The sequence below is a fragment of the Lepisma saccharinum genome, chromosome 2 (assembly GCF_977018435.1).
Source record: "Lepisma saccharinum chromosome 2, izLepSacc3.1, whole genome shotgun sequence".
In the NCBI taxonomy this organism is placed as follows: domain Eukaryota; kingdom Metazoa; phylum Arthropoda; class Insecta; order Zygentoma; family Lepismatidae; genus Lepisma; species Lepisma saccharinum.
Genome location: NC_139230.1, coordinates 24408043 through 24433608, shown reverse-complemented (window position 1 = coordinate 24433608; position 25566 = coordinate 24408043). Strand labels below are relative to the sequence as shown.

Below are 25566 nucleotides of genomic sequence, written 5' to 3'. Positions count from 1 at the left end.
AAGAACGCATAGGTCATAGACATTGTATAGTATATATAATAAAATATACTGAATTTGGTTTGAATTTATATCATCTTTTTTATACGCTTGCAGGGCTAATGCAATGGGGCAAGGACTTCACATACTGGATATATTAAACCGTAACATCCCAGGTGAATGTAGTACTTCCAGTAGCATAATGAATTTTTGCTAATGGTTTACATCAGTGCAATGGGCAGTACTAATTAAGGGCAAATTAATGCGTACTCTATGCTTAACCTGATTTTATTAAAGTTGGAATTACGTTATGAAGTGCTCCTTCAACTCTAGTTTGAACTAAACTGCAGTTTATTCTGTAAGCCTATCAAATTGCGTTCTGCTGATCAAATTTCATATGCTACAGCACTAGAACAATACCAAAATGTTGAAGAACTCTAGAGCTGTTTTCTACAATTTACTAATCTCCTTAGATTAATCCAGAAATTATTCAAGTATAAATTAAAGTACTAATCTTAATTTGTGCGTAAATCCACTTCTGGATTTGAAATATTATTGTGGACACCACGTGCCCGGACCTCTACGATAGCGTAGTAGCTAAGGCTATCGTTTTCTAATCAAGTAGATGGTGGCACAGTACACTTTGGTTTAGTCTCTACTTTAAACTGTTCATTCTGTCTAAGGAATCTCTGGAGCAAGCCAACGAACCAAAGTCTCTGCGCAAGTAGTGACTCGAGAGGAGCCCAATGAATGAGTGGGAGGGAAAGTGAGTGGATGGAGGGCTGAACGCGGCTTCAGCTACCAGCCGTTTGCAGCAGTGTACACTGCTTTGCTCTGCCCACTCGCTTGCTCCTCTTCTCTATGGCTATGCGCGGCCTTGGTCCACAGACCCGAGACAGTGTGTAGGCCCTGTGGCAACTAATCTATCCGATCATTATGTTGGCTTGAACTTGATTTACCATATGCCAGATGGTTTCTATTTCCCCTTTTAACACAACACCGCCGTGTAACGGTGTAAGTTGGAGACTTTGCGACTTCCAATCAAGTCTTTCTTCAAGGTAAGCATGGCGTAATGGAAAATTTACGGTTGTGTTTCTACGAAGCGGAAATTCATTTTAAATTGCCTTGCTTTTTTTTGCTGTTCTACCTGAAGGCAGCCTCTGTTCTTCTCTAGGGAACCGGAAATGATTAACAATTTCAGGTATGTTGTTTCTCTTGACCATTAAGAATATCGGAGAATACACTCCGCAATTACTGTTCGTTCTAAGAAACGCCCGTTTTTCTTTCTGCCGTAATAACTTACTTCGCTCGAAAAAGTAAACTTTCCTCTTTTGCGATTAATCGGTATCTGCGTGGTTTCACTTCTTTTACTCATTAACTTGCTTATGCACAGAAAAATAGGGAGAAAGAGGAGCGAACGAGGAAGTTCGTCTCGTTTCGATTTAATCTCGAGTCTCAAATTCCTGGCTCCTTCTCGGTTTCTAAACATCTCGTCTCACTCCATCTCTGCACACTTAGTTCTCATCTCGGTTCCATCACTTTCTTTTACAAAATTTTATCGTTTTCTTCTCGTTCAAATCTAAAACACTCGTTTCTTGTCTCGGTCTCGTCGAGTCTTGATAAAGCCGATACAGAAATTCAATAAAGTAACAACATATGTTTCAATTGTAACTCCCACGTATACTCTGTCCCGGAAATCTCTGAAGCGAGCGAACGAAAGAAAGTCTCTGCGCAAGTAGCGACTCGAGAGGGCTTCACCAAAGAACACCTGCGAGGGAACGGGATTGCGTGGAGGGGAAAGACTACCAGCCTTTGCAGTAGCGTGTACTGCATCGCTCCGCCCACTCGCTTACTCCCCTTCTCTACCGTTATGCGCTGCCTTTCTCCAGAGATGTCCGGGATAGAGTATAGGGATAACGCACTCGTGGCCAACCGACTCTGAAGGTACTACTTGCTGTAAACTTTATGGGCACGTTCATACGAATAATTATTAGGCAAAATTCATAGTACAATTTGAATTGTATATACACTGCCACAGGCAATCTTTTTAATTCATTTACGCACTTATGTGAGACAGGAGAATAATATAAAAGATGAAAATAAATTTTTGAATTTTTTTCGATCTTAGTCTTTTCTACCTCTGCATTTCAATCGCGATGATAACAATGAATGAAAATTTCATGTAACTGATGATGGGACTAACTCACTCATGCGTTACCTGGGAAGCGATCGAAAGCAAGCCTCTGCTCAAGTAGTGACTCGAGACGACTCGACCGATCAACACGTGCAAGGGAACAACAGGATTGCGTGTAGTGGAAAAAGAAACTGCAGCTATCAGCTGTTTGCATCAGCGTGTACTGCTTTGGCTCTGCCCACTCACTTTCTCTCCTTTTCTCTTCCACTTCTCTACCGTTATGCGCGACTTTGCTCCAGAGATTCCCTGGATACTGTATAGCGTCATAGCACCGTACGCTAACTACTCCGGCACTGAACCTGGTCGCTAAAAGAATCACTAACAGAGACCGCCTGCGACCACAGTTCGCATGGCCCCTTTTTGTCAAGGGGATTGAGTAGCATCTTTTATGTGCAAGGTAAATATGAAAAATATTGAATCATCAATGGGGGAAATTGATTTGTTTTTGTAGGAAATGCTGTATTAAGCGATATCATTAATTCATCTCAATTCAGTTTCATTTCATTCATCTTCAGTCTTTCTTGGCTTTGTTATAAATGGAGTACGATTCTATAGTGCAAAAGACTCATTAACATGAAAGTATATAAATTTGAGCAAAACTGAATTCGAACTTGAAAAGTGAATAGATACACTCACATAATATTTATTTATTTATTCACATCAGCAGATAGTACAGTGGTAGCGTCGTCACCTTGTAATCAAGGGGTCCTGGGTTCGATACCTGGTGGAGGCACAAGTGGTTTGGATCCAGTCCCGATTAGCCTTACTCTGCATAAAGTGGACTTAAAACACCAAATCAAATCAAATCAAAACATCAGCAGATAGAAGCAATTTGTAGTGTTGAATATACATTTTGTTTTACTAATAAAAGTAATGAAAATAATATCAGAAAAAATAAGAAATAGCATACATAGCCTGCTTTGAAATTTGAATATTTATGGAATATTTCAGGTGTTCAATTACTTTGCCATTTTCCAATGAAAAGAAAAACTTAATATTGGGTATCACCTTACAACACTTGACATGTAGGACAACAATAAGTTCACGAGTCGACAACTCAACGTGTTCGGTCACCTCAGATGCCTTGACTTTGTATGAAATAAAAATAATGTACAAGATAACTGTGCTCCCTCCTAAGTTACGATAAAACAAAAAAAAGTAATCTACGATAACAATTTTATTTGTAGCAACGTGTAATAGAAAGTTCAACGAAAATATGCTTATATGTTGGAAAGTAAAGAACTGCCTTTATCGATTCTGTACAACCACAACTAGTAGTAAAATGAGATTTTATTTTTAGCTCTGTGATAGGAAGTATGTTTTGTTTGCACCTGCCAACCGCCGTGGCAGAGTGGTTAGCACATCGCGCTACGACGCCAGGGGTCCCGAGTTCGAATCCCGGCCTGGGCACAGATGTTTGTGAGTGAACATTCATCAATTTCATCATATCATCACTCATCCTCATCTTCGCAAATTAGCCAAAAGTGGCACAAGAAGCGAAGTAAAATAAAGCAATTCAATCAATCAATCAATTGTTTGCACCTTTTTTTTGTTTTGAGAAGGGTTATTCGTACCCATTGACAATACAGATCAATACAATCCAGTAGAGAATGAAATTGAAAAAGAAAGTATGAAGGTACTTCAAGCTTAATGCCCGCGGAGAGACGCGGCAACAGAATTTTTGTTGTCTGCTTCTATTGAGATCAAATGGTGTAACGCCCACTACAGGGAAAGGCGCGGAATTTCCGTGCCAGAAGTCTGCAAGTTATCTTAAAAGTTATCGCCCACCGAGACGCCGGAAATGCGTCTCTTGCGTTCTGCTGCCGCATTTCTCCTGTGTCTCATTTGGCTTTAAGCTTTACCCTTATCTTCTGTTTACCATCAAATTTCCTTTCAGTGATTTTATCTAAAATAAGGACCTGAATTTTCTGGTATTATTTATCCACAAATTCCTGTCCTTAATTTTTGGTCTTATTTCCCCCATAATTCACGTTTCAGAAACAAGGCGTACTTAACATTATGATGCTAGTTTTTAAATCGTGCTTATTTTCAGCTTTTGTATTCGCTATATAACTTACAGAATTTTCCAATTAATCAACACAAAGACTCTTTATCAAACGAGAACCTTCGCTGCACTTGTAACTTTCATAACATGCAGCGAGAAACATGACATTTTGTCCTTTGCTGCACAATTATTACCTGTGAAAAAAGACAGTTCAACATCTGAAAAAGTTTTAATTATATTCACAAGAAAAAAACAGGAAATAAACTTAAACAGGAAGACATATTTGATCAACTCCGTATACTATAAATTGAAACTCAAAGGAATATGTAGCTAAAAATTGTAATGCGTAGAATATGACAAACATAGTCCTATAAATAAGATTAAAACAAGACTTAAGAACGTGGTACTGCATCTTTCCGATGTTCAGGGTATTTCTTGCTACATAGGCTACTCGTTAAAAGTGGTGAAGTTGAGAATAATATTTTTAAAATATGAAGTTTCAAACCGAACACCTGGTGTTACAGCTGACTAAGCAAGCTAAATCAGAACGTGATCTCTTGTCAACGCAGGTTTAACTCAACGACGCGTAGTATAGTTGATGAACACAGCCTGGTATTATTTTCTGATGTTCCCAATCCAACGAACAGATATCAGGCAACCGATTGTTTGGGCTCTGCTTCAAACTTATTTCCTTATTTTCTGTCCACATATTAATCCTGTCGAATTGCATAAGACTACATCGAATGGCAGCAGCCACAGCATAATTAATGTGAGATTCTCTGACGAATGAACAAAAATAACATGACTTCTTTCCTCGATTTTGAAACCTCATGTTTCTATAATTTCTTTTCCAGAAATAAATTCACTCCTATCTAAATATATAATAATCTAAATTAATCCATTTAAAAAAAAAACCTGAAAAATAAGCAAAACATCTTTGTCATCTAGTATAATTTCGAAGGTTGTATTCCCAATATCGTAGAGGATAAGGTCTTGTCATATTTGAATTGTTACATTTTTACAAATAAGGAGTCTCCTTGGTCGAGTCTTCGACATCTAGTTCCAATAACGATAGCTCTGGTTTTGAGTTCTTTGATTCTATCCCTATACTCTGTCCCGGCTATCTCTAGAGCAAGCGACCGAAAACAAGTCTCTGCGCAAGTAGTGACGCGAGACAGCTCCACCAATGAACACGTGAGAGGGAATGGGATTGCGTGGAGGGGGAAGCGACTGCAGTTACCAGCCTTCGCAGCAGCGTTTACTGCTTCGCTCTGCGCACTCGTTTCCCCCCTTCTCGGCCGCTATGCGCGGCCTTGCTCCAGGGAGAACCGGGACAGAGCATAAATTCATCTAATCACTATTCATGTTCATTGTCCCGTTTCAAAATTGGTGTGAAATACGACGTGAGATAAGAAAAATGCAAAGTTGTAATAATAGAGGATGTGGGTTCGATTACTAGTGCAGGCAAATTTTAGTAGTTCGGTTGTCATTATAAAGTGTAGATCCACCTTTGATTACTTTTTTCAGGTGCAATCTTTAAGTTTTGGAATACAAATTTTAATTTTGTTCACTTGTCAGGTATATATTCAGATAGAAAGCATTACGAAGTCAAAACCATTGTAACAATGAGAAATTTGCTTTCGTAACCATATTTCCCACTGTGCTCAATGAGCATAGCATGTTATTGTACGCAGATATGCTACAATAGATTCACAAACAAGGAGGCAGGTTTGCTATTCCATGCCTGGTTATCTAATGGGCACACTGCATCGCTTGCTTTGATGGGTAGCTATTCATGTTGATAGCATTATACAATACCAAGGAAGGTTGTAAATCAACACCAAGTGTCGTATTGCACGGAGCCGTGACTACCAATGGCACAATCACGAAAGGCTAAGACAGTGAGGCATCATCCTAATGGTGACACAAATTACTAAATGATTAAGAAGAAATTGTTGGGGATTGCAAAAATCCCTTCTTGTGATGCCTGCGAAAATATTTGCATCTTCACCAGTCTCATTTGTCTACAGAAAATTCGATGCCAATTTACTGCAAATTTGAGCAAATTTCGATTCTTCATCCGAATCGTACTTATTAACAAACGTTTCAATTATTCAATAAGGTATAAAGTTGATTTGTTTTTATTGTTCTATTAAGGCGTACTCTATACATACATATAGGTTAATTAAGCCGCCCTTTATCTTCACGTGAAACGTAATTCTTAAGAACCCTGAATAAAATATATATTTTTAAAAAAAATATCTTATTTTATGTCGCTTTCCTGACACACGGCTGTCGCAACGAAGACAATGAATAGTGATTACATGAAACTGATGAAGGAACGCACAAAGAAGCATCCATGCTCAGACTGGAACTCGAATCCCGAATCTATGGTGTCGATACGGAGAGTCGACCATTCGAACTGAGTAAAAGGGTACAGCATTAACATTAATAATTTATCTGAATGCCATGTTTAAATAAACGATTCCAGTGGTGCAATTTAGATTAATAATGTCCGGCGTACTTGATGGGTCCCCGGTGGAGGAACACAGTGGTTCTGATTGCTCTATCTTGTGTAAAAGTTGACTTAAAACAAACACTTTAAGTTAATGTAACTTTTAAATATTGAATTTTTAGAATTAACATTAATGTTACACATTTGTTTTTCATAGTAGGCCCGCAGCCTTAGTGACATAGCACGTTGAAATCACGACTCTGTCTCTCCGAGGTTTCAAGTTCAAACTCCGGTGTGGAAATGCTAGTGTCCGTCAATTTCATCTACTGATAGTTTATCCTCATTGTCACAATTAGCTAAAATGGCATAGCAAATCGATCGATCGATCGATCGATTGATTTTTTTATTATTTTTTTTACTTCGCTTTTCTGCCACTTCTGGCTAATCGTGAAGATGATATGATGAAATTGACACTCGCAAACATCCATGCGCAGGCCGGGATTCGAACCCAGGACCCCTGGCGTTGTAGCGCGCTGTGCTAACCACTCCGCCACGGAGGCCGGCATAGCAAATCGATATAAGTATGTTTGTTTTTATTTAATTTTTATGCACAGATAGGCTACACGACGGTTTCAGTGGCGCAATGGTTATCACAGCACGCTAAAACGTCAAGGGTTGCAGGTTCGAATCTCAGCCTATGAATGGGTGTTGTTTGTCTCTTTATCAATTTCATGATAATCATTTCTCATCCTTATCTTCGCGATTAGCCAAAAGTTGCAGAAAAGCGAAGTAAAATAAAATAAATCAATATAGGCTAATCGGGACTGGACCCTCAGTTTAAAGGGTGATCCAAACCACTATGTGCTATCACCGCGTATCGAACACGGGATCCCTTGATTTCAAGAAGACGACGAGAAAATCAACTCGAGACAAATAAAATATAAATACAATCATCTTCATAATACTTTAAAATCGTGTTATCCAAATGTTAACAATATAGTAATGTTTTATAATGCACAAGATGAATATGAATGGGGCAGTAAAATCAAGCACAATATATTTATGAGGACTCATTAAATAAGGTGTTCGATTGACTATCACTTTCAGTAACGTTTTTGAAATAATATCCTTAAAAGCCTATAGCTTCATGTACATTAAAAAAACATCAAACGCAAGAACGAATTCTCCAGCTGCATAGGGGTTTCGAAATTTTCCGATGGAATGGTGCGAGTATCTTCGAATTTAAAATTCCATTCCTGGAGGGAAATCGCAGGTAAATTAACGGGAATGGGTTATGTGTGTAATCCGTGCATTGCGAAATTGAGCTTGAACCCAGTTGGTTTGCCTTCGCAGGCCAAATGCTCTTTGAATAAACTACAGAAGATTTGCTTACACGGTACATAACACGCACGGATGTAGCAAGAACAACACAAACTGAGTAGGTCAGTGGAAATGCCAGGAGGATCGCAGAATTGGAATTTAATCGTTGCTGAACATGTCCTGCTTTGCTAATCAACAGAGAAATTCGATATCCGTAGCCCCGAGTTTCACCATAATGGAATTCCGACATTCGCATCTCTAGAGACTCGTCGAACATCACACACATTTCGTTAATATGTTATCAATTCACTCTCATTATTTCAAGTCTCAATCGCTGTTCCTATTCTACCACTGAATTGTATATTTTTTTCTGATTAGCAAATAACTTATATATACGTAATACTTTCTTGTAGATTCTACCAATGGAGAGAATGCACATAACGATAACATGGTTTTATATATATATATATATATATATTTTCTAATTTCCTATTGGTTGAGATTTAAAATTATAATGATTACGTTCACTGCAGAGAATGTTCAAATTATTAAAAATCTTTATACCAGTAATAGTAATAGTGTTGAAGCAATTATCACTAATTTCGGCTAATTCTCACGTTATGTTACCGTTCTGGATTTCGCGGTGATACATTTTGCTTTTATATTTCAACGTTATACTGTGAACGCAACGAATCATAGTTTCGACATTTTTTTTTGGCCGATAGGTCAAAGAAAATACATAGGGCTAGAAGAACAACTTATTAATCGGTTTCAAGATTGTTTCAAAAGTGTAAAATTACGTATAGGTATTTATTTTTGTGAGCTCATGAAATAACTCGTATAAGGAAGAACTTCCGTTTATGAGTGATTAAGTTTATCTCCACAAATGATGACCGTGACCTCATGCAATGAACATGAACCTACGGCATTATAACATTCTCAGAAATTCTAAGCTACAGAATATAAAACTTTACAAACTCGCTACCTGTTTTGACATGTAAGACCTGCACTAAATCGGACTGTAATTTAATTTGTGCAAAAGAAATTAAAACCATTAAGGACGTTGAACAGAAATATCTGTTACAATTGAAAGTAATTTGACTAATTAAACAGTATTTATTTTACAAACTTTTTACAGCAAATGTATTTGTTTTCTGTGCAAGCATGGAGAATAGTCCGTGTTTTTAATTGCAAATGCACTAGAAACAATTTATCAAGTACTCATTCTTTGAAATCTATCTTTCACTGTAACAAATTTGTAGCGTTCGTTTCATATCTTTACTTAGCTTCCGATTAGTTTCAATTTTGAGTGATTTATTTATTTTACTTCGCTTTTCTGCCACTTTTGGCTAATCGCGAAGATTTAGATGAGAGATGTGGTGAAACTGATGAAGGGAATATCACAAAGAACGCCAATGTCCAGGTTGGGATTCGAACCCAGAAGTTTCATTTTTGAATGTGTGACATGCTCAATACATCTATGATATTACCGAATACCTTATGTATTCTAATATAGATAAAAATAATTAGGTAAAGAATTAATTATTTAAAAAAAAATGAAATGCCACTCTCCGTGGCGGAATGATTATTACGTCGCGCTAGGACGCAAGGGGTCCCGGGTTCGAATGCCGGCCTGGACATGGGTGTTTGCGAGTGTCCATTCATCAATTTCATCATATTATCACTAATATCCATCTTCGCTACCACAAGAGTAAGAAAATCGAAGTAAAATAAACCAAATCAATCAATCAAATCAATTAAAAAATTGAAAAGAGTTCCACACCGATTCTAATGGACTTATTTTGAAACTTTGCATACGAAATTCAACTGGAAGAATTCACACTACATAGATATACTAATAAAGATATATCGAGGATTGATTATCATACTAAAGCAGAATTTTCAAAATGAAGCATTGTCGATATATTCCTTAGTTACACCCCTGCGTCACTAATGTGAAGAAATTCGCATCTCCAATCTAGCATCTTCTTTTATCGGGTACCAATTGTTCGTCGGTGGCTATGGTAACCATTGATTGTTGTTTTCTGTATCTATGCCAAGCATTCCGGCAAACGCCTTTCATCAGAAGACTTCTTTTCTTTTGGTCTCCACAGGAAAACTGAGGTCAGAGCAAGCTGAAGTCATGCCGTACATACTTCAGTACATCAACTACGATTTTACTGAAATAAACTTCAAATGAAAATAAAAGTGAAGTATAAATTATAATTACCTTTCTTTGAGAATGCACAGGGAATGATAGATATCCAGAAAGTGCATTATATTTCTTTATAAAATATATTCAATACAATGAACTGAAATACATGATTATTATTATTACAAAATAATTAGAATGTGATGTATTTGTATGTCGTGATGGATAATTTTAAATTGTTATTGAAATTTATTTAACTTTCAGTTTGGTTTCAGGAAAGTAAATATTTTATGTAAAACAATATCCAGAAATTATGGCATCCTATGGTTGTGAATTGTTAATCAAGAAAATCACTTCGTAGTATTTTCCCATTTTTATTTGAAACCAATTAATTTTTAAGTGAAATGTTCCACCCATGAACAACTAAACCACTCTCTTCATTTCGGCGGCTGAGGCAATTGTTGTAAATTATTCAAATTGCTGGCAGGCTTGGCGCCGCACCAATTGAACGTGTGTGTTAACGTGTCCTTCCATAATTTGCACCGTATCGAGCTAATTTCCATTTTGTTCCTTTACTGTTTGATATAGTGGTAAAAATTGGATGTACGTTCATATGCTAGTATCTGCCCGCACCCGTGGTGGAGTGGTTAGCACATCGCGCTACGACGCCAGGGGTCCCGCGATCGAATCCTGGCCTGGGCTTGGATGTTTGTGAGTGTCCATTCATAAATTTCATCACACCATTATTCATCTCCATCTTCGAAAATTAGCCAAAAGTGGCACAAAAGCGAAGTAAAATAAAGCAAATCAATCAATCATATGCTAGTATCTATTCTGTCATATTTGTATGTATATTAGAATTGTGAAAGCACTCACAATATATTTGAAGTGTACAGAGAAACTCACACAGGCTTTTGACAGAATCGCCCCAGAGATGTTAGACCAGACGTTGAATGAATTGACATGGAGGCCATGTAGAAAACTGAAAACTGTATCAAATTTTTAGTAGTGTATACAAATAAAAACTCCCACCTTTCAGTCTTTTGTACACAATATTTCAGGTAATTACATTTGACCAAAAAAAAATTCACATCCATTTTATTTTATCCATACCCAAACAGATAACCCTGTACATCCTCACGATTAAATTAGAGATTAAACAACCATAAATAAGAAAAATACAAAACTAAACGAATAATTTATTTCTTTTTTCCCAAAATTAGCTTCTACTCTGTGAATTGCTACCAACTTTTTCATACTTCATGGAATTTTTCGTACTCATCAGAAGATATAGGGGCATCGAAAGACAAGTTCTACACTATCGTGTCCGAAATATGTTTACTGCAAGGAAATTGTAAGTTGGGTAGGATGGTATGATAATTATGAAGAAATTAACGGCTGGAGTTAGCTTTGAAGGATTCTTCACTCTAGTATGAAGTTTGTTAAAATAAAATAAAATAAATTATCGGTAAGGGATTGTAGAATAATGTAATTCTTGATTACAGCATTGTTCTTTCTCCATTATATTTCTGTTTATATTACATTTTAATAAACAATAAATGGTCGCCTCGATTCAAGATCTCTTCACCAAAATTTCCGGATTCGGCATGTGAGTGTCCCTTCAATTTCATCCTCATCGTCGCAACTATCCAAGAGTGGCATAAAACGACGCAAAATAAAGGAAATACAAGATGCAAAAATGATCACATGTGCGAACAAATATATATATATATATATATATATGCAGAAAAAGTGCAAAAACCTTTAGAACTGTGCTTACGACATTCGCCTCTCGCTTGTGACTTTCTCTAATTAGTTCCAGAGATATATCTTCCTCTGACCTAAAACTTCTGTTTTTTACCCATTTGTATTATTTTTACTTCACCCTTTCTTACCGGGTAGGAATCAAAGCGTTGAACCATTAGAGAGCTAGGAACCCAACTCATTAGAAGCAGCTTATCTTTTTTTTCTTCTTTCATCTAGTTAACCACTTTCACTGCGGACACGGCAATACCCGCAAAATATGAGAGGAAAAAGTATGCCCCAGCAAACCACCTACAACTGCAACACGTCGGTCGCTTAATTAGCAGAGGTGCAGCTGTTCTACAAAGCTGGTGCTTGCGAGGGTGGAAAGGCTATCTTTGTGCGGAGGAAATGATGACATTGATTTTGCAGAGTTTGAAGTTGTCCAGCAAATGGGCTTTGGGTGATGTGGTTGTGGAATGGAGGAGTCTTTGATCTATGTTCAGCTAGCTGGGAAGAGGGTTCTGTGCGTTGCTCTTACATTTGCACGTTAGCTGAGTGAAACCATAGCACGGAGAGTGCACTAACGCTGCTTCTGTCCTTGCTTTGTCCGCTCGTCATTGTTCACACATATAGAGTCAGTGGGCAATTCAGTCATATATATTGCTCGGCAACCGAGCTCGACTTACAATCTCACCACCGAAGTTCTGCTATTGCCGAAACTGATCTGACATATTACATCGGAAGCATCTTTATCTACAGTGTTTTTTCATGTTTGGGCTAGACCAATTATATTCTGTGTTCCTGCTTATGGGAACCAATGGTTAACAAGACATTATTGACAGTTCCGTTCTTCCCGCACTAGGCCAATTTGGAAGGGATCCTTACTTGTAACAGTAGCGTAGTTTTCATTGGCACAAAATATCCCGCATGGCATCGTGATTTAAAGACACGGAAGAATAGCATGGTGCTAAAAAACGTACCTGGCCGACCCACAACACCGATCTCAACCCAATTTTGACTCTGAGTTGAGGTGCACCATTTTGTCGCCACCAAAAATGTACGAGAAACTTTAAAAAATGGTTGCATCAAATTCCTTGTCAGATTTATGCCATGAACCCAAATTGTTTCAGCAGTCATTGTTGACCGTGTTTTAGTTAAAACGCAAGACTGAGTCTCCAAGGAACCCTCGGAAAAGTAATTGCATCCACGCCGCGAGAAAAGGCGTTATGCCTGAGGCAAAGTTGATTCTGTTTGACGACCACGAGGGAACTGTTATACAGGTATTCGTTCCACAGGGGCAAGCAATCAATGCCAACGACCATATTGGCATACTGAAGCGTCTGTTTAACTGTGCAAGACTCAGGCGCCAAGAGTTGTGGACCACAGAACCTCAATTATCCTCCGTGTCAATGTAGCAGCTCACATGAATATCATGGTGCAACAGCTTCTCCGAAAGAACATTGTTTGCCTGTCTCTTGATTTGGGCATCTCTGATCTTTACATGTTATACAGAATATAGACTGGAAATGAGAAAGAAGGGATCCCGGGTTCAATTCACGGTGGAGGCACATATTGGTTCAAATGGCACTTGAAACTTTACGTTCAGTCCCGGTTAATCTATCCATACATAAAATTGACTTGAAACAAAATTTTTCGAATTTTGACAAAGACCAAGCTACAAGAACGGAAATTTGTCAGTTCTTTGTCTGAACAACATGAAGGCAATTGTCTTTCAGAAGGCGTTTCAACTATAGGAGGATTGCTTAAACCGTTGAATCAATTTTCAATGGCACTAGTTTGAGGGGAATGGTGGCTACCAAAATATCAGGTTTGTCTGTGGTAAAACTGAACCGGAAACCTTTTACACCACCTAGTAATTGCACTGTACATAAAACAAGTCTGAAACTTCTGCCATGATTGTTACTTAATTTTAAAAAGAATAGCTCCCATCGTATGTTTTGCTCGTATTTCCATTATATCGCTTTTCTAAACCACGCAGCTCACGTAAGTGAGCTCGATTCATTATTTCAGTTGACTTGTGACGATATTGTGGGAACAGAACACGTAGAAGTAAAGGAAAACTATAAATATTGAGTCTTAAGAAATCTGTTCCAAATTATAAATTGAGCATCAAAGTTGATAATTATATAATCTGAAACCAAAGAGGCATTTGTCAAAAATGTTTCGGGAATAAAAGATCTAAAGAAAATCCCGAAAAGAAAACTTACTGATAGTGTTTCACTTGCGTTCTTTCTGGGAATGAAAAACACGCTAAATATAACAATAATAGGTATCGTTCCTTTTTATCTTGCTTCATTTACGGTATATTTCGTTCATTCCAATATTTCAAAAACATTTTAAGTATCTGAATTAAGGAGGTTGAAATGCAGAATGTGCACCGCGTTACAAATGTCGAACCTTACGAAAAACATATGGGATATTTTTGGTTTTCTCACTCTTACATAAAGTTAAACGAGATATTTGGAATAGAATACAGGACAAGTAATGACTATCTCTCCTGCGTAATCAAATTAGATGAAATTTTGGCTATCGTAATGACGATTAGATAAAATGAAATTCCCAGATCGAGACCTTAATCAGTCAGAAATGTATTAGGTGATATAGTGAATCGACCACTTAACTTGCTCTGGCACTGAGGACTCCATCATTCTCATCATCTAAAGTAATCAAGTGGTGAAGCAGTCAACTTAAGTACAAAATGCACGTGTCATATTTTTAATGCGTTTGTTTATGGAGGTTCCCGCATTTCCTTATTGTTAACCTCTGGACTAAAAATCTTCTACAGCAACCAAAAGGTCTTAGTTCTCTTACACTGCAAAGACAGAGGTTCTGACTTCAAATCACAGTTAAGGTACAGGTGTATCTTTGTGCTTATACACTTATGCATTTCCAGCGGTAACAGTTCACCTAGAGAGGCAAAAAATGGCCTCAAATAAATAAAAGACAAACACTCCACCGAAACTTCAACACGACGTCGTATTTTATCAGCGTGTTGAAGTGGCAAATCACACACTAAGCATGTATGATGATTACATGAAATTTATGAAAGACCCAGAACTTCTGTACCATCAATGCTAAACGAGCATGAATCTAGCTTGAACAGTTTGAACAGTAGTTAAGCATCTAAGCAGTGAATATTCTTTATGTAAGTTTGCAAGACCTCGGGTCTTTATGAACACCAGAATCACTGCATAATGACTTGATAGTGGTAGAAGTCAACAAAAACTGGACAGTTTGATACAATAAATCAATCTGAACCTTGCATCTACACATACCTTATATATATCATTCCTTCAGATTTAACGATAAAATATATCACACTACCGATTAATGATTACTAAAATAATATTGACTGTGTGAAATACATCCTCTTTATGCAAATCTAAGCATCACTCATGCTGGTGATTATTGCGTGCGTGTATCCTAGAATTGTGCATTAAAAATATACAAACCAGTTCGGCTATATAAAGCTATATGAATTTTCGGACTTCATAAAAGCCGAATTTGACTCGTACATAATCCCCAACAAACGAAATAAATATAAATTCATTTCGACTTTTAGATGTTGAATCGAGCAATCTTGCCAATTCACAGAGACATTCTAATCCTAACGACATCAGCAGATATTTTACATTCATGGGCCATATATTATATGCACATGGTATGATCAATGTTGCGCTCAAGCCAACTTCATTGTCAACGTATTAGTATCATGGGGCTCTGAGTGGATTTAGAGCCAGTTTACAGAGGCAATTTTAGAAAAATGTTCCTGTATCTTCAGTCAAACTGAGTAGGTACCAATAGCAGTTTCATATTTCGCAAAGGATTATCGATGTTTATTTTGAATGCCTGTTTTATAAGTAGTATTATTTATTGCTGAAACTAATACATTTTGTGTATTTGTGAAATTGTAAGTTTAATCAGAGAAGGGGATAATTTTAATAATTTCTAATTTAGCACTTCAGCTACCGTTACCTTGTGGAACTTCTAAACAACTCGGATACCAACATTTCCGTTTCGACTCGTGCACCTCCCCACTATTCGAATCACGAAGTTAACATTAAATTACGAAAAAGAAGTTAAAAACTCCGTCCGTACCTTTATCGTGAATTTTTTCCACGTCAGAAAGGATCCTGTGGGGAAATTGAACCAACTTTATCGTTTAAACGCGTATCATGATCCTTGCGTTAAACGTCGCCGTCTCTTCCGTAATTCTCTTTGTGGTTTCCGCACATCCTCCAATTGTAAATTTTTCGTTCTGCGAAACAGCTGAGTTTAATTTTCCTCCTCCGCATAAAAGGGACATGCTGGTACATCTCGTCTTCCAGTTATGCTTTAGGGTTTCCCATTCCCACTGTTGAAACTGGTCCCCCAGCAGGGCGCTCTCTTATCTGTATTTGAATAGAGGAGAGTTTTACAAAGCGTGCGGTTAGCCACAGAGGCTATTTATTTTGCACGCCAAATTGAATCGCGTGTATAAAAAATCAACTAACTCTTCATTGTTTAATTTGTAAATGTATTCAATGTAGTTTCGATTAACGAAATAATTTTCATTCGGTTCTTCGTTCGAGACTGTAGTTGGAATAGTAGGGATGGATCCGATATGAATTTTTGCCAATACCGACAAACAATATGCGGAGTGTAAAGGGTGACCCTTTCTAAAGACACTCAAATGTCAACCTTTCTTCCACGTAATACACCCTGGATTGCATTTTGCAGACTAACGAGGCTCTGGCGCCTAGACCTGCAATCGGGATAATCATCTGCAGGAATTATGTTGCGTCGTTCATGTGTTTGTCGTTGTCCTTTCATCCATATCGTGTATCACCATTCATCCTCATCGTCGCGATTAACCGAAAGTTGCAGAAAAGCGACATAAAATAACCTAATTCATTCATTCATTACCGATATTCCACCGATCCGATATGAAATTCCAAATATTCCATAAAGATTGTGAAGAGGCCTCGATATTAATGTAAAATCAGGTAACTGCAATTGGTAGCCTACTACATTAGAGCAAGAAACAATAGGTATAATTGAAAACTTTCTTTCTAAACCAGCATATCGGAATCGTGCCGTTGTAAAGAGAGAATAGATATCAAAATCGCAGATTGTTTTTACTCATATACCGGTTTCTTATATACGACCGGTAAATATCAGAAGGTTAAATTATCAGCAACTTTATCGTATCTATAGAGTACCGGTAAATCTACCCCATCCCTATGAAATATGTAATTCGTTACCAATCAATTGCCAACAAAGTAAAATTTAAGCCAACTTATTAACAAGCACGTTACTTGTATCCGTATCACTGAAATGCCCCTTCCTCTGAATCGAACCGCTATCCTCGAAATTTCAGAGAAGTAGGATTAATCACTACCTTTTCGGAGAGGTCAGTAATTGCTAAAAAAAAATATGAAGAACAACAATATCGGTTTTTAATTATTATTTCATGGCCTACTTCTTAGCCTACTGTAAGTGTTCCGGATTTAATACAGATAGATTTAATATTTTTGTTCTACGTATATACACACGATAAAGGGATTCTAGAGGAAGTTTTGTCGTATTTGAAGTTTTATGTGTGCGCAAGTTTAAAAACCGAAGTAGTCCAGCCCGTAGAGTGTCCTGACTGCCTTAAGGGAGACTTGAGTTCCATTCCCGTTGTGGGTGACGTCCATCAGAGATCTTCCAGTCGACGTTCATGATAAGTAACTTGAGTGGACCCGGAGAATAAAGGCTACCGGTGCTGATCACACCACCTAGTCTATTTATTTATGTAAGGAAATTTCCAGTACAGCAGAAGCTATTTTAAACCGGGGAGAAATACTAAAACAGTATACTATATAGTCTTAAACAAAAAGAAGTACCAAGATTGAACAGAGTTCAGTCCACAATTTTACTTCTTACGCACAATATTGTAGGTTGGTGAGAAAATATGAACAAGTTCTGAAGATATATATTTCATTTGAGATGTTGCCGAACTGATTCGTTAGCCCATGGAATAAAGAACGTTATATGAAAGCCTGAAAGTTGCACTGTGGAAAGTGTTTTACAGAGCATTCCCTGACATTCGCTACGAGACTCGGCGGCAAGCGGCCCTGCGGTCAGCGCCGGGCCGCTTGCCGCCGAGTCTCGTAGCGAATGTAACGGAATGCTCTGTAGTTCCGTGTGTTACGTCCACACACAGATAAAAAGTTCGTGTAATGATTTTGTATTTTCATATCTCGAATATATCTACGATATTCCCGGGGTATTGGTGTGCGAGTTTTCAAGAAGGTGGCTCTGGAGTAGGAGTCTCAGAGCTGGTATTCTATATAGAACGATAACGAGGAAAAATCTACATCTGTCCCGGGAATCTCTGGAGCAAGCGAACGAAAACAAGTCTCTGCGCAAGTTGCGACTCTAGAGGGCTCGACCAATGAACGCGCGAAAAAGAAAGTGGTTACTTGGAAGGGAGAGGGCAACGCGGCTACAGCTACCAGCAGTTCGCAGCAGCGCGCACGGCTTTGTTCCGCCAACTCGCTTTCTCCCCTTTTATACTGTTGTGCGCGTCCTTGCTCCGCATTTTCCCGAGGACGAGTGTAGTACCTCCACATCTCCACGGGTCATTTTGCCATTATACCCGTTAAAATGGTGTAGCTGTTACGAACGTATTTATAGGTAGAAAACAGAAAAAAATATGTAGAGTTCGCGCTTGATACATTTTGGAGAAATCCTCAACGTCTGAACAAGCAATTTGAAGATCAGCATCTAAAATTAATACGAAAGAAGTTTAAGCTTTGCGAGTAGTAAGGGCTTAGCAGGATCTGACAATGTAATGTGCGTGGGCGTATTTAATGTACCCGAAATGGCAGCATCACAGCTAAATTACTGCCTGTTTTAGTACCTTGCTTTCACAGAGGCTTGTGACATTCTCGAGAGTTTCTATGGAATTCTCTAGTGGGAATATCGTACATACGTCAGATGCTATTCTCTTTGAGTTCCTCCAAGGCTCAAGTGACTTAATCTCCAAACTAGAACATTTTCTCAAGTTTCGCCAAGATCTTAAGTTGCGGTTAAAAGCCATACTTAGGTGGGTGGGTGGGCTTAAATAAACAAACAAGCATGCATGCGCGAACCAAAACACAAACAAAGAATTTACTAACCCTTGCATATAATGGGAAACAATATTTGTAAACCACTGATTGTAAATGTAAATAAAAGAATGCTCAGGCTTTCAATATTGAAATCTAATTCAAAAAACTAAAACTCCTATCTTCTGTCATTTTGAAATACAAAGATAATCTTGACTACTATAACAAAATCAGAATGAACTCCTTGAATACCTTTGAAACATCATGCTTGTAATGAAAGGTATAGGTTAGCCAAATAAATACGAAAAGAAACAAATTTACAAATGCTTTCAAAATTTTCACACCTTAATCATATCTCATTTATAATTTTGTGATCAATTATAAATTCACATAATAGTATATAACAGTAGAATACTAAAATGTACGAACAAAATAAAGAAAAAAACATTTCATTTCACGAAACTTTTCGGTAAGAAAAATATAGAAATATAAATTGATCCCATGTGATAAGTTGGATCGCCCCTCAACATTACTTTTCTCGATGTTTTTTTGTTTTTCCGAATTTTCCAGATGAAATTCACAACCAAAGCTCTCTATGAACCAAATTGTAAATTATTTCATTTTTTGAGAAATTGGAAGAAAACTATTGTGTGGAGAGAGGTTCGCGTGTAATTAAATCAACAAAATTAAAAGCAATAGAACATTCATGTTGATTTTGTAAAACTCTTCCATGTTTTATGAACTGGAATTAAATATTAAAAATGTTGTAAACAGCAAGAAAAAGCAATAAAAAATGAATTTTACTGAAATTCTGAAATAGGCACTACACCGTACATACCGTTCAGAGGAATATTTCTTACTATCTTCAGTTTCGTGTAAATAACATTTTTTTATGAAACAAATTATTAATGTACAAGTAATCATTAGTATTGGAATGGTTTTGTTGAACTGTTGGTATAGAATAAACCAAAATTTATATTTAAACCTAGTTCCAACAAAATTTTGAGCGCAACGTTTATACTGACACCACAAAGCATTCCATAGTAACAATTTTTACTCGTCTCTGCACCTCATTTAATATAATTTGAAAAATAATTTACAAAATTACCATATATATGTTTTGGATAAATAGTTACATGGTTAGATTTTTATTTTATTTGGAAATGAGAAACTTTATCTTACGGTACGGCTCTTTCTAAGGTGTCGCGAAATATCCGCTCACACTTCCAAGAACCATTACTGACCCTCCCCACCCTAAAAAAAATCAAATATTCATGTATGATATTTATTTAATATTTGATACCCATCACACTTTTTCCAGGCTGTGGACTGGCTAAATAATTGAAATATCTTTCAACTATTTAGGCGTTTTTAAAATATGTGTATAAAAACTTCGTCATTATTTTCTTGCTAGAAAGCTTTGTCATATCATCGGTGTATCGAGTTTACTGCAGCATCTGTAAGATTGATATCGCTCTGAGACACGATCTAATGTTGCCTGTGTTCTCGATTCTAGCTTTTGATATGCATTTTACATTATCTTTCCCTCAAAATTTAACTGTGATCTCATGTACACGAAGCTTGAATTTTCCGCTTCTTTCTTCAAGCAAAGAACCACTTCTTCGATTGCTCCCGGACACATCACCAAGTGGTAAGGCCGTTTGCTGTACTCTTCCCGGTGGAGGCACATAGTGGTTCGGATCTCACTTTAAACTGTAGGTCCAGTCCCGATTAGCCTTACTGTGCATAAAGTGAACTTAAAACACCAAATCAATCAATCAAGTACTCTTGTATTACCGGTACACGTAGCCTTCATAGTTCGCGCGAGGCTTGCCCTTAGTAGTTGTAAGAATCTCCATAGTGCACCACACAAAAGTCACACCTGAAATGAAATAAATAGTTGGTGGCGAAGGGGTGCATTGCTCTCAGCGGTGAGTCATATGGAGGTGCGGTTCTTTCCTCCAGGAAGCTGAGCGGAAATTTTGCAACATTCCATTTGAGCGAATTTTCAGTGAGCGCATATTTCATCCTTTCTAAACTAGGAGAAATGGATTTGTCGTACCGAGAACTTTTCGTGTGATATTTATATTTTTACAGGTAATCGAAATCATGGGAATTGGCATTTTTTCTGCAGAGAGAGTCTTATTTATTATCTTCAACTGTTCGAAAATTTTCCTTATTCTTTACTGCTGAGTACAACGAATTTCAAATGTAGCACCAGGCATACTAATTGTACTGATTAGTTTTGCCAAATTATTTCGAGTATGTTAAAATGTGACAATGGTATTTCTTTACACAAGAAGCACTGCCAAACAATAATTGGATGAACTTTTTTTCTCTCGAACATCGAATTTCAGAGCTCAGAGATTGATCTATTCCGATGTAGGAATTCCAGAAATTACCCTCACCGGAAAATTAAATACCGGATTTCCTTCCTCCAATGCAAGGATCGCGAACGCTCTAAATGAGGCTTCCAAGAAAGATTCAAAATCAATATTTGTCTTTGACCTTTCCTCAATCTAAAAAGCATATTTTCAAAATTCATACATGGTGGAAAAAAATAATCTCACGCAATTCTCTTTTTTTCCCAAGAAATGAGCAGTGGCAAAACGCCTTTAGCTTGCAACTAAGTGATAGTAATCAATATTTATATTTATATGTTTATTTAGCGTCGGGTTCGAATCCTGGCCTGGGCATGGATGTTTGCGAGTGTCTATTCATCAATTTCATCATATCATCACTCGTCCCCATCTTCGCAAATTAGCCAAAAGTGGCACAAAATGCGAAGTAAAATAAAGCAAATCAATCAATTATTTAGCGTCGCATTTCTTCCACTTTTGACTAACCACGACGATGAGGATGAATGATAAGAAGAAATTGATGAAGCGACACTCAACGAAGAACACCCCTGCCCAGGCCGGAATTCGAACCCGGGAACTTCGATGGAGAGATTAGCAATAGTAATGAATCGAATATCTGATTACATTTTATGTAATTCGCTTTGTTAATTTTTCTTCAATATTTGTTTTTAAACATTATAAATCAGTGCCTGATTCAATTGGCTCGTGGCCCGGTGCACATCAGTTTGGGTTGTTCTCTTAAAATTAATCCTCCACTGTTTGTGCACCATTTATGAATATATCATAACAGTTTGAAAGTCTAATGTCAAGTTAGTAACTATAACTCTGTTACTCTTCTCAAGAAAATATAGTTGTTATTAACAGAAAATTTTCTTTTCGTTCTCACATGAAAAGAAAGTTCCTCCATCCAGATTCCTGCACTATCGTAAACCAAATGTTCATCTGAAAGAATGAGCTAGTTGATTATTAGAATTGTGAGAAACGTTTTATCGCCAAAATCGCTACCGCAGGTGTGTTTATTTCAGAACACCCAGAATTTACTCAATTATAGTCTTAAAAAAAAAGACACGGTAATCTACATTTTTAAGTACTGCTGTTTCGTTTGAATTCTTTTAATCTCTCCTTTTTAAATTTATATATGAGGTAAATTATAATTTAATGAAAGTTTTAGCACTTTTGTCATCGGTAGAAAAAGAATAGCTGGCTTCCAATTCATTTTACGAGTTATATGTTATCTAGAATAAAGTAATTGTAAATAACTTAGTAACTTTATTTTTTCATTAAGGGTAACATAGTTACTTTCTCAAATGTAACTGTAAACTAGTTACTAAATGGTCAAAGTAATTGTAACTCAGTTATATTTTAAAAGTAAAGTTCCAAATATTGTTGAATAGCACGTAGCATTTCACTCACTTAGTTAGCTAACCCTGTTCTAAAGTGCCCTTAACAAAGATTATATGGTGAGATATATAATATAGTATTCTATGCCTATATTTTCAAATGCAGCTTAAAAAATAATCAAATTCTGCTATGATTTATCATTGCCCATGAATTATATTACCCACTAAAGTACATTTATGTTGTTCGATTTACCCTACATGTTGTGCAATGTGGTGAGCATGCAGTTGGCACTTAGACATGCAAATACAGCCCAGTCTTTGCTCAAAAAATATTTATTTAATTCAAATGGAAACCATTTCCTTCTATCAAAGAACAGTCGGAAAATGGAAATTGAATACTGATACAGTAAACGTCTTAACTTTGCACATTTCAGAGCTCTCGTCTACTTCTTGATCTCTCAGATAGCAGTAAAATACTAACAGTGTTCAGATACTTTCTGTTCTTGTTCATATAATCGCATTCTATATCTAAACATCTAAAGGTTAAATTTAAGATTAATGAATCTCTATTTGCCTCTGGTTAAAACTAAACAATAACCTTATTCAAGAAATCAAGTTTTAAAATGTTTATGAGTTTGTATTTTTTTTACATGAAACCTTATTGTGAAACAATTGTTTATGCAAATAAATATTTTCAGATCAACGTGAGTCTGATTTTATAAACTTGATTGGCACTTTTTTGGAAGTTTTGTTTCCATTATTTGATGCAATTACCTCATTGGTTCACTTCATAAAGGCTCGGAACACTTTCCTTTTACTTAACACTTTACAATTTATATATTTTTTTCGTATACGCTGTTGTTCCATTAGCATATTACACGAATTAATATTAATAATACACGATTGGACTTATAATAACAGTGGAGATTTTCTCAAATAGCATAGTGGTAATATCGCTTCCTTGTAATCGAGGGCTCCTGGTTGAGACACGTAGTGGTTCTGATCCCACTTTAAACCTAATTTCCATTCCTGTTAGCTGTTAACTTAATAGTAAGATCACAGTGCTTTTTCTTCAAAAATTTCACGGCATATTGGTGCGTGTCGTCAATAGAACGCATGATGCGGTACGTTAGAAAAATTCCGAATCTTGCGTTGGTCTGCGTTTACAAATATAGAGTAAATTTCACCCAAGTAGGAACATCTGAAATATTTCTACTGTAAACAAAACACACTGAATTTGACTACCTAAAAATGTGTGTGTTATGAAATTCAAACTTCGGTACGACATACAGTAAGATTTTCGATTACAACTGAATCCTACTTCAGAAAAGTCTTTGATATTTTCTGCACAGCGCGCACAATAATAATTCGAATGTTTAGAAGAAAGCGATCTAGGGTTCATCATAATGTTTTTACACATGTACTTTGTTAATGAGGCACTGAATTTTGAACATTAACCTACAATAGCAATTAATAAGGTACAACACATCAAATCTTAATATAAAAATGCCAGATATTACTTCGAATATAATTGGTTGCAATAAAATACTCACGTGTGCTGTTTGTTAATGAAAGAGCTGGAATCTTACTTTCCAACTTGTTTCGAAACTTGTGGAAAAATCGTGAATGGTTGGTTATTTGGAAATTGGGAGATGGTTACACAACGTAGGATGTACAGTGTGTACTATTTTTGGCACTATAATCTCGTAGAACCTGGCAGTGGCCTTTTTCTCTAAATAATCTTCGCATAAAGGCATTTGGTGTGCCTCAGATAAAATTCTTAAGCTCGGAGATAAACCCATGTACAATTCAGCCAAAGCATAAACCTAGGCGCTTGTTTCTTAAACTCTGTGCGTCAACAATTGTTGTCATAAGAAAGTAGAAAATTATTCCCTGTTTACATCCAGGGACGCGCCTTGATTTGAAACGTTCAATGGAGAGGGATGCTCGGAACAGACCACGATACGAGCTTTGGACTTTCTCTTTCGATGCTGGAGTGGAGCGAAATCGTCTTGGAAAGAGAGAGACAATCACTCGGGAACATCAAATCAATAATATATATATAATATATAAAAGCGAAATAAAAACTTTACATAAACAACTACCAAGTTTCGTGGAAGGAAGATTGACGCGCACAAAAGAAACAGAAAAAGAACTGTTCGCATACGTTCTGAAAGGCCCATTGACAAAATCTTTCACAACTTTTATAATGTCAGTTCATGTGATGATGAACTTTAGTTCAAGTTATTTCGTCTTTTAGCAGTACAATGTATTATGACAGGTCTGTGGGTACTACTACTACAATCTAAATACGGACACATTACTCTACTATACAACTCTGGTACTAAAGCGGGTTTGACTAACGCCAATTTCCACGCCACTATTTGAAAATATATATATATATATATTAGGTATGGCAATGAGAAAATTGTCTACAATGTGTAATGTGGTCCTTACCTTGAATCTGTGATGGTAGATGTAGTGATAGTGGTGTTGTTGTTAGTTGTAGTAATGGTAGTTGTTGTTGGTAAGTGGTGTTGGTGGTAGTATGGTGATGGTGATGTTCTCTGCAGCAGTCTTACTTCTCTGTCTGACAGTTCATCCTCGATCCGCGATCACAACCCTCCAACTCTCTGGACTCCTAGAGCGCCCACACGCTGGCCGAGAAGGAATCATAACCGACTATAGTCTAAAACTCTTATATGGGGCCGATCAAGTGGAAAACTAGAAGGACCTCGCGTAGCGATTGGCTCGCCAAGACCTAGGTGCGGGGAAGCCCTTCCCTTCTCCACCCACGTTCAGCTCCGGACCGCGAATGGCGAGATGCAGAGCTGAGTCATCGATCCCTCGCCGCTTGGCCCGGCCCGGAAACCAATGACGTACGCTACGCGGCCGATATGTTCATGGCAGATGATAATTCAAGA

The 25566-nt window shown here is 37.1% G+C and overlaps 1 protein-coding gene across 2 annotated transcripts in view; it reads right to left on the bottom strand.

Annotated features, from left to right (window-relative positions):
- The window catches only part of LOC145984381 (uncharacterized), a 252089-nt gene extending 226744 nt beyond the window's left edge, over positions 1–25345 (bottom strand). For both annotated transcript variants that reach the window (XM_083118042.1, XM_083118043.1), the window contains exon 1: positions 25100–25345. The gene's annotated coding sequence lies outside the window, so the exon portion shown is untranslated. The remainder of the gene's footprint in view (positions 1–25099) is intronic.
- Positions 25346–25566: the final 221 nt, after the last annotated feature.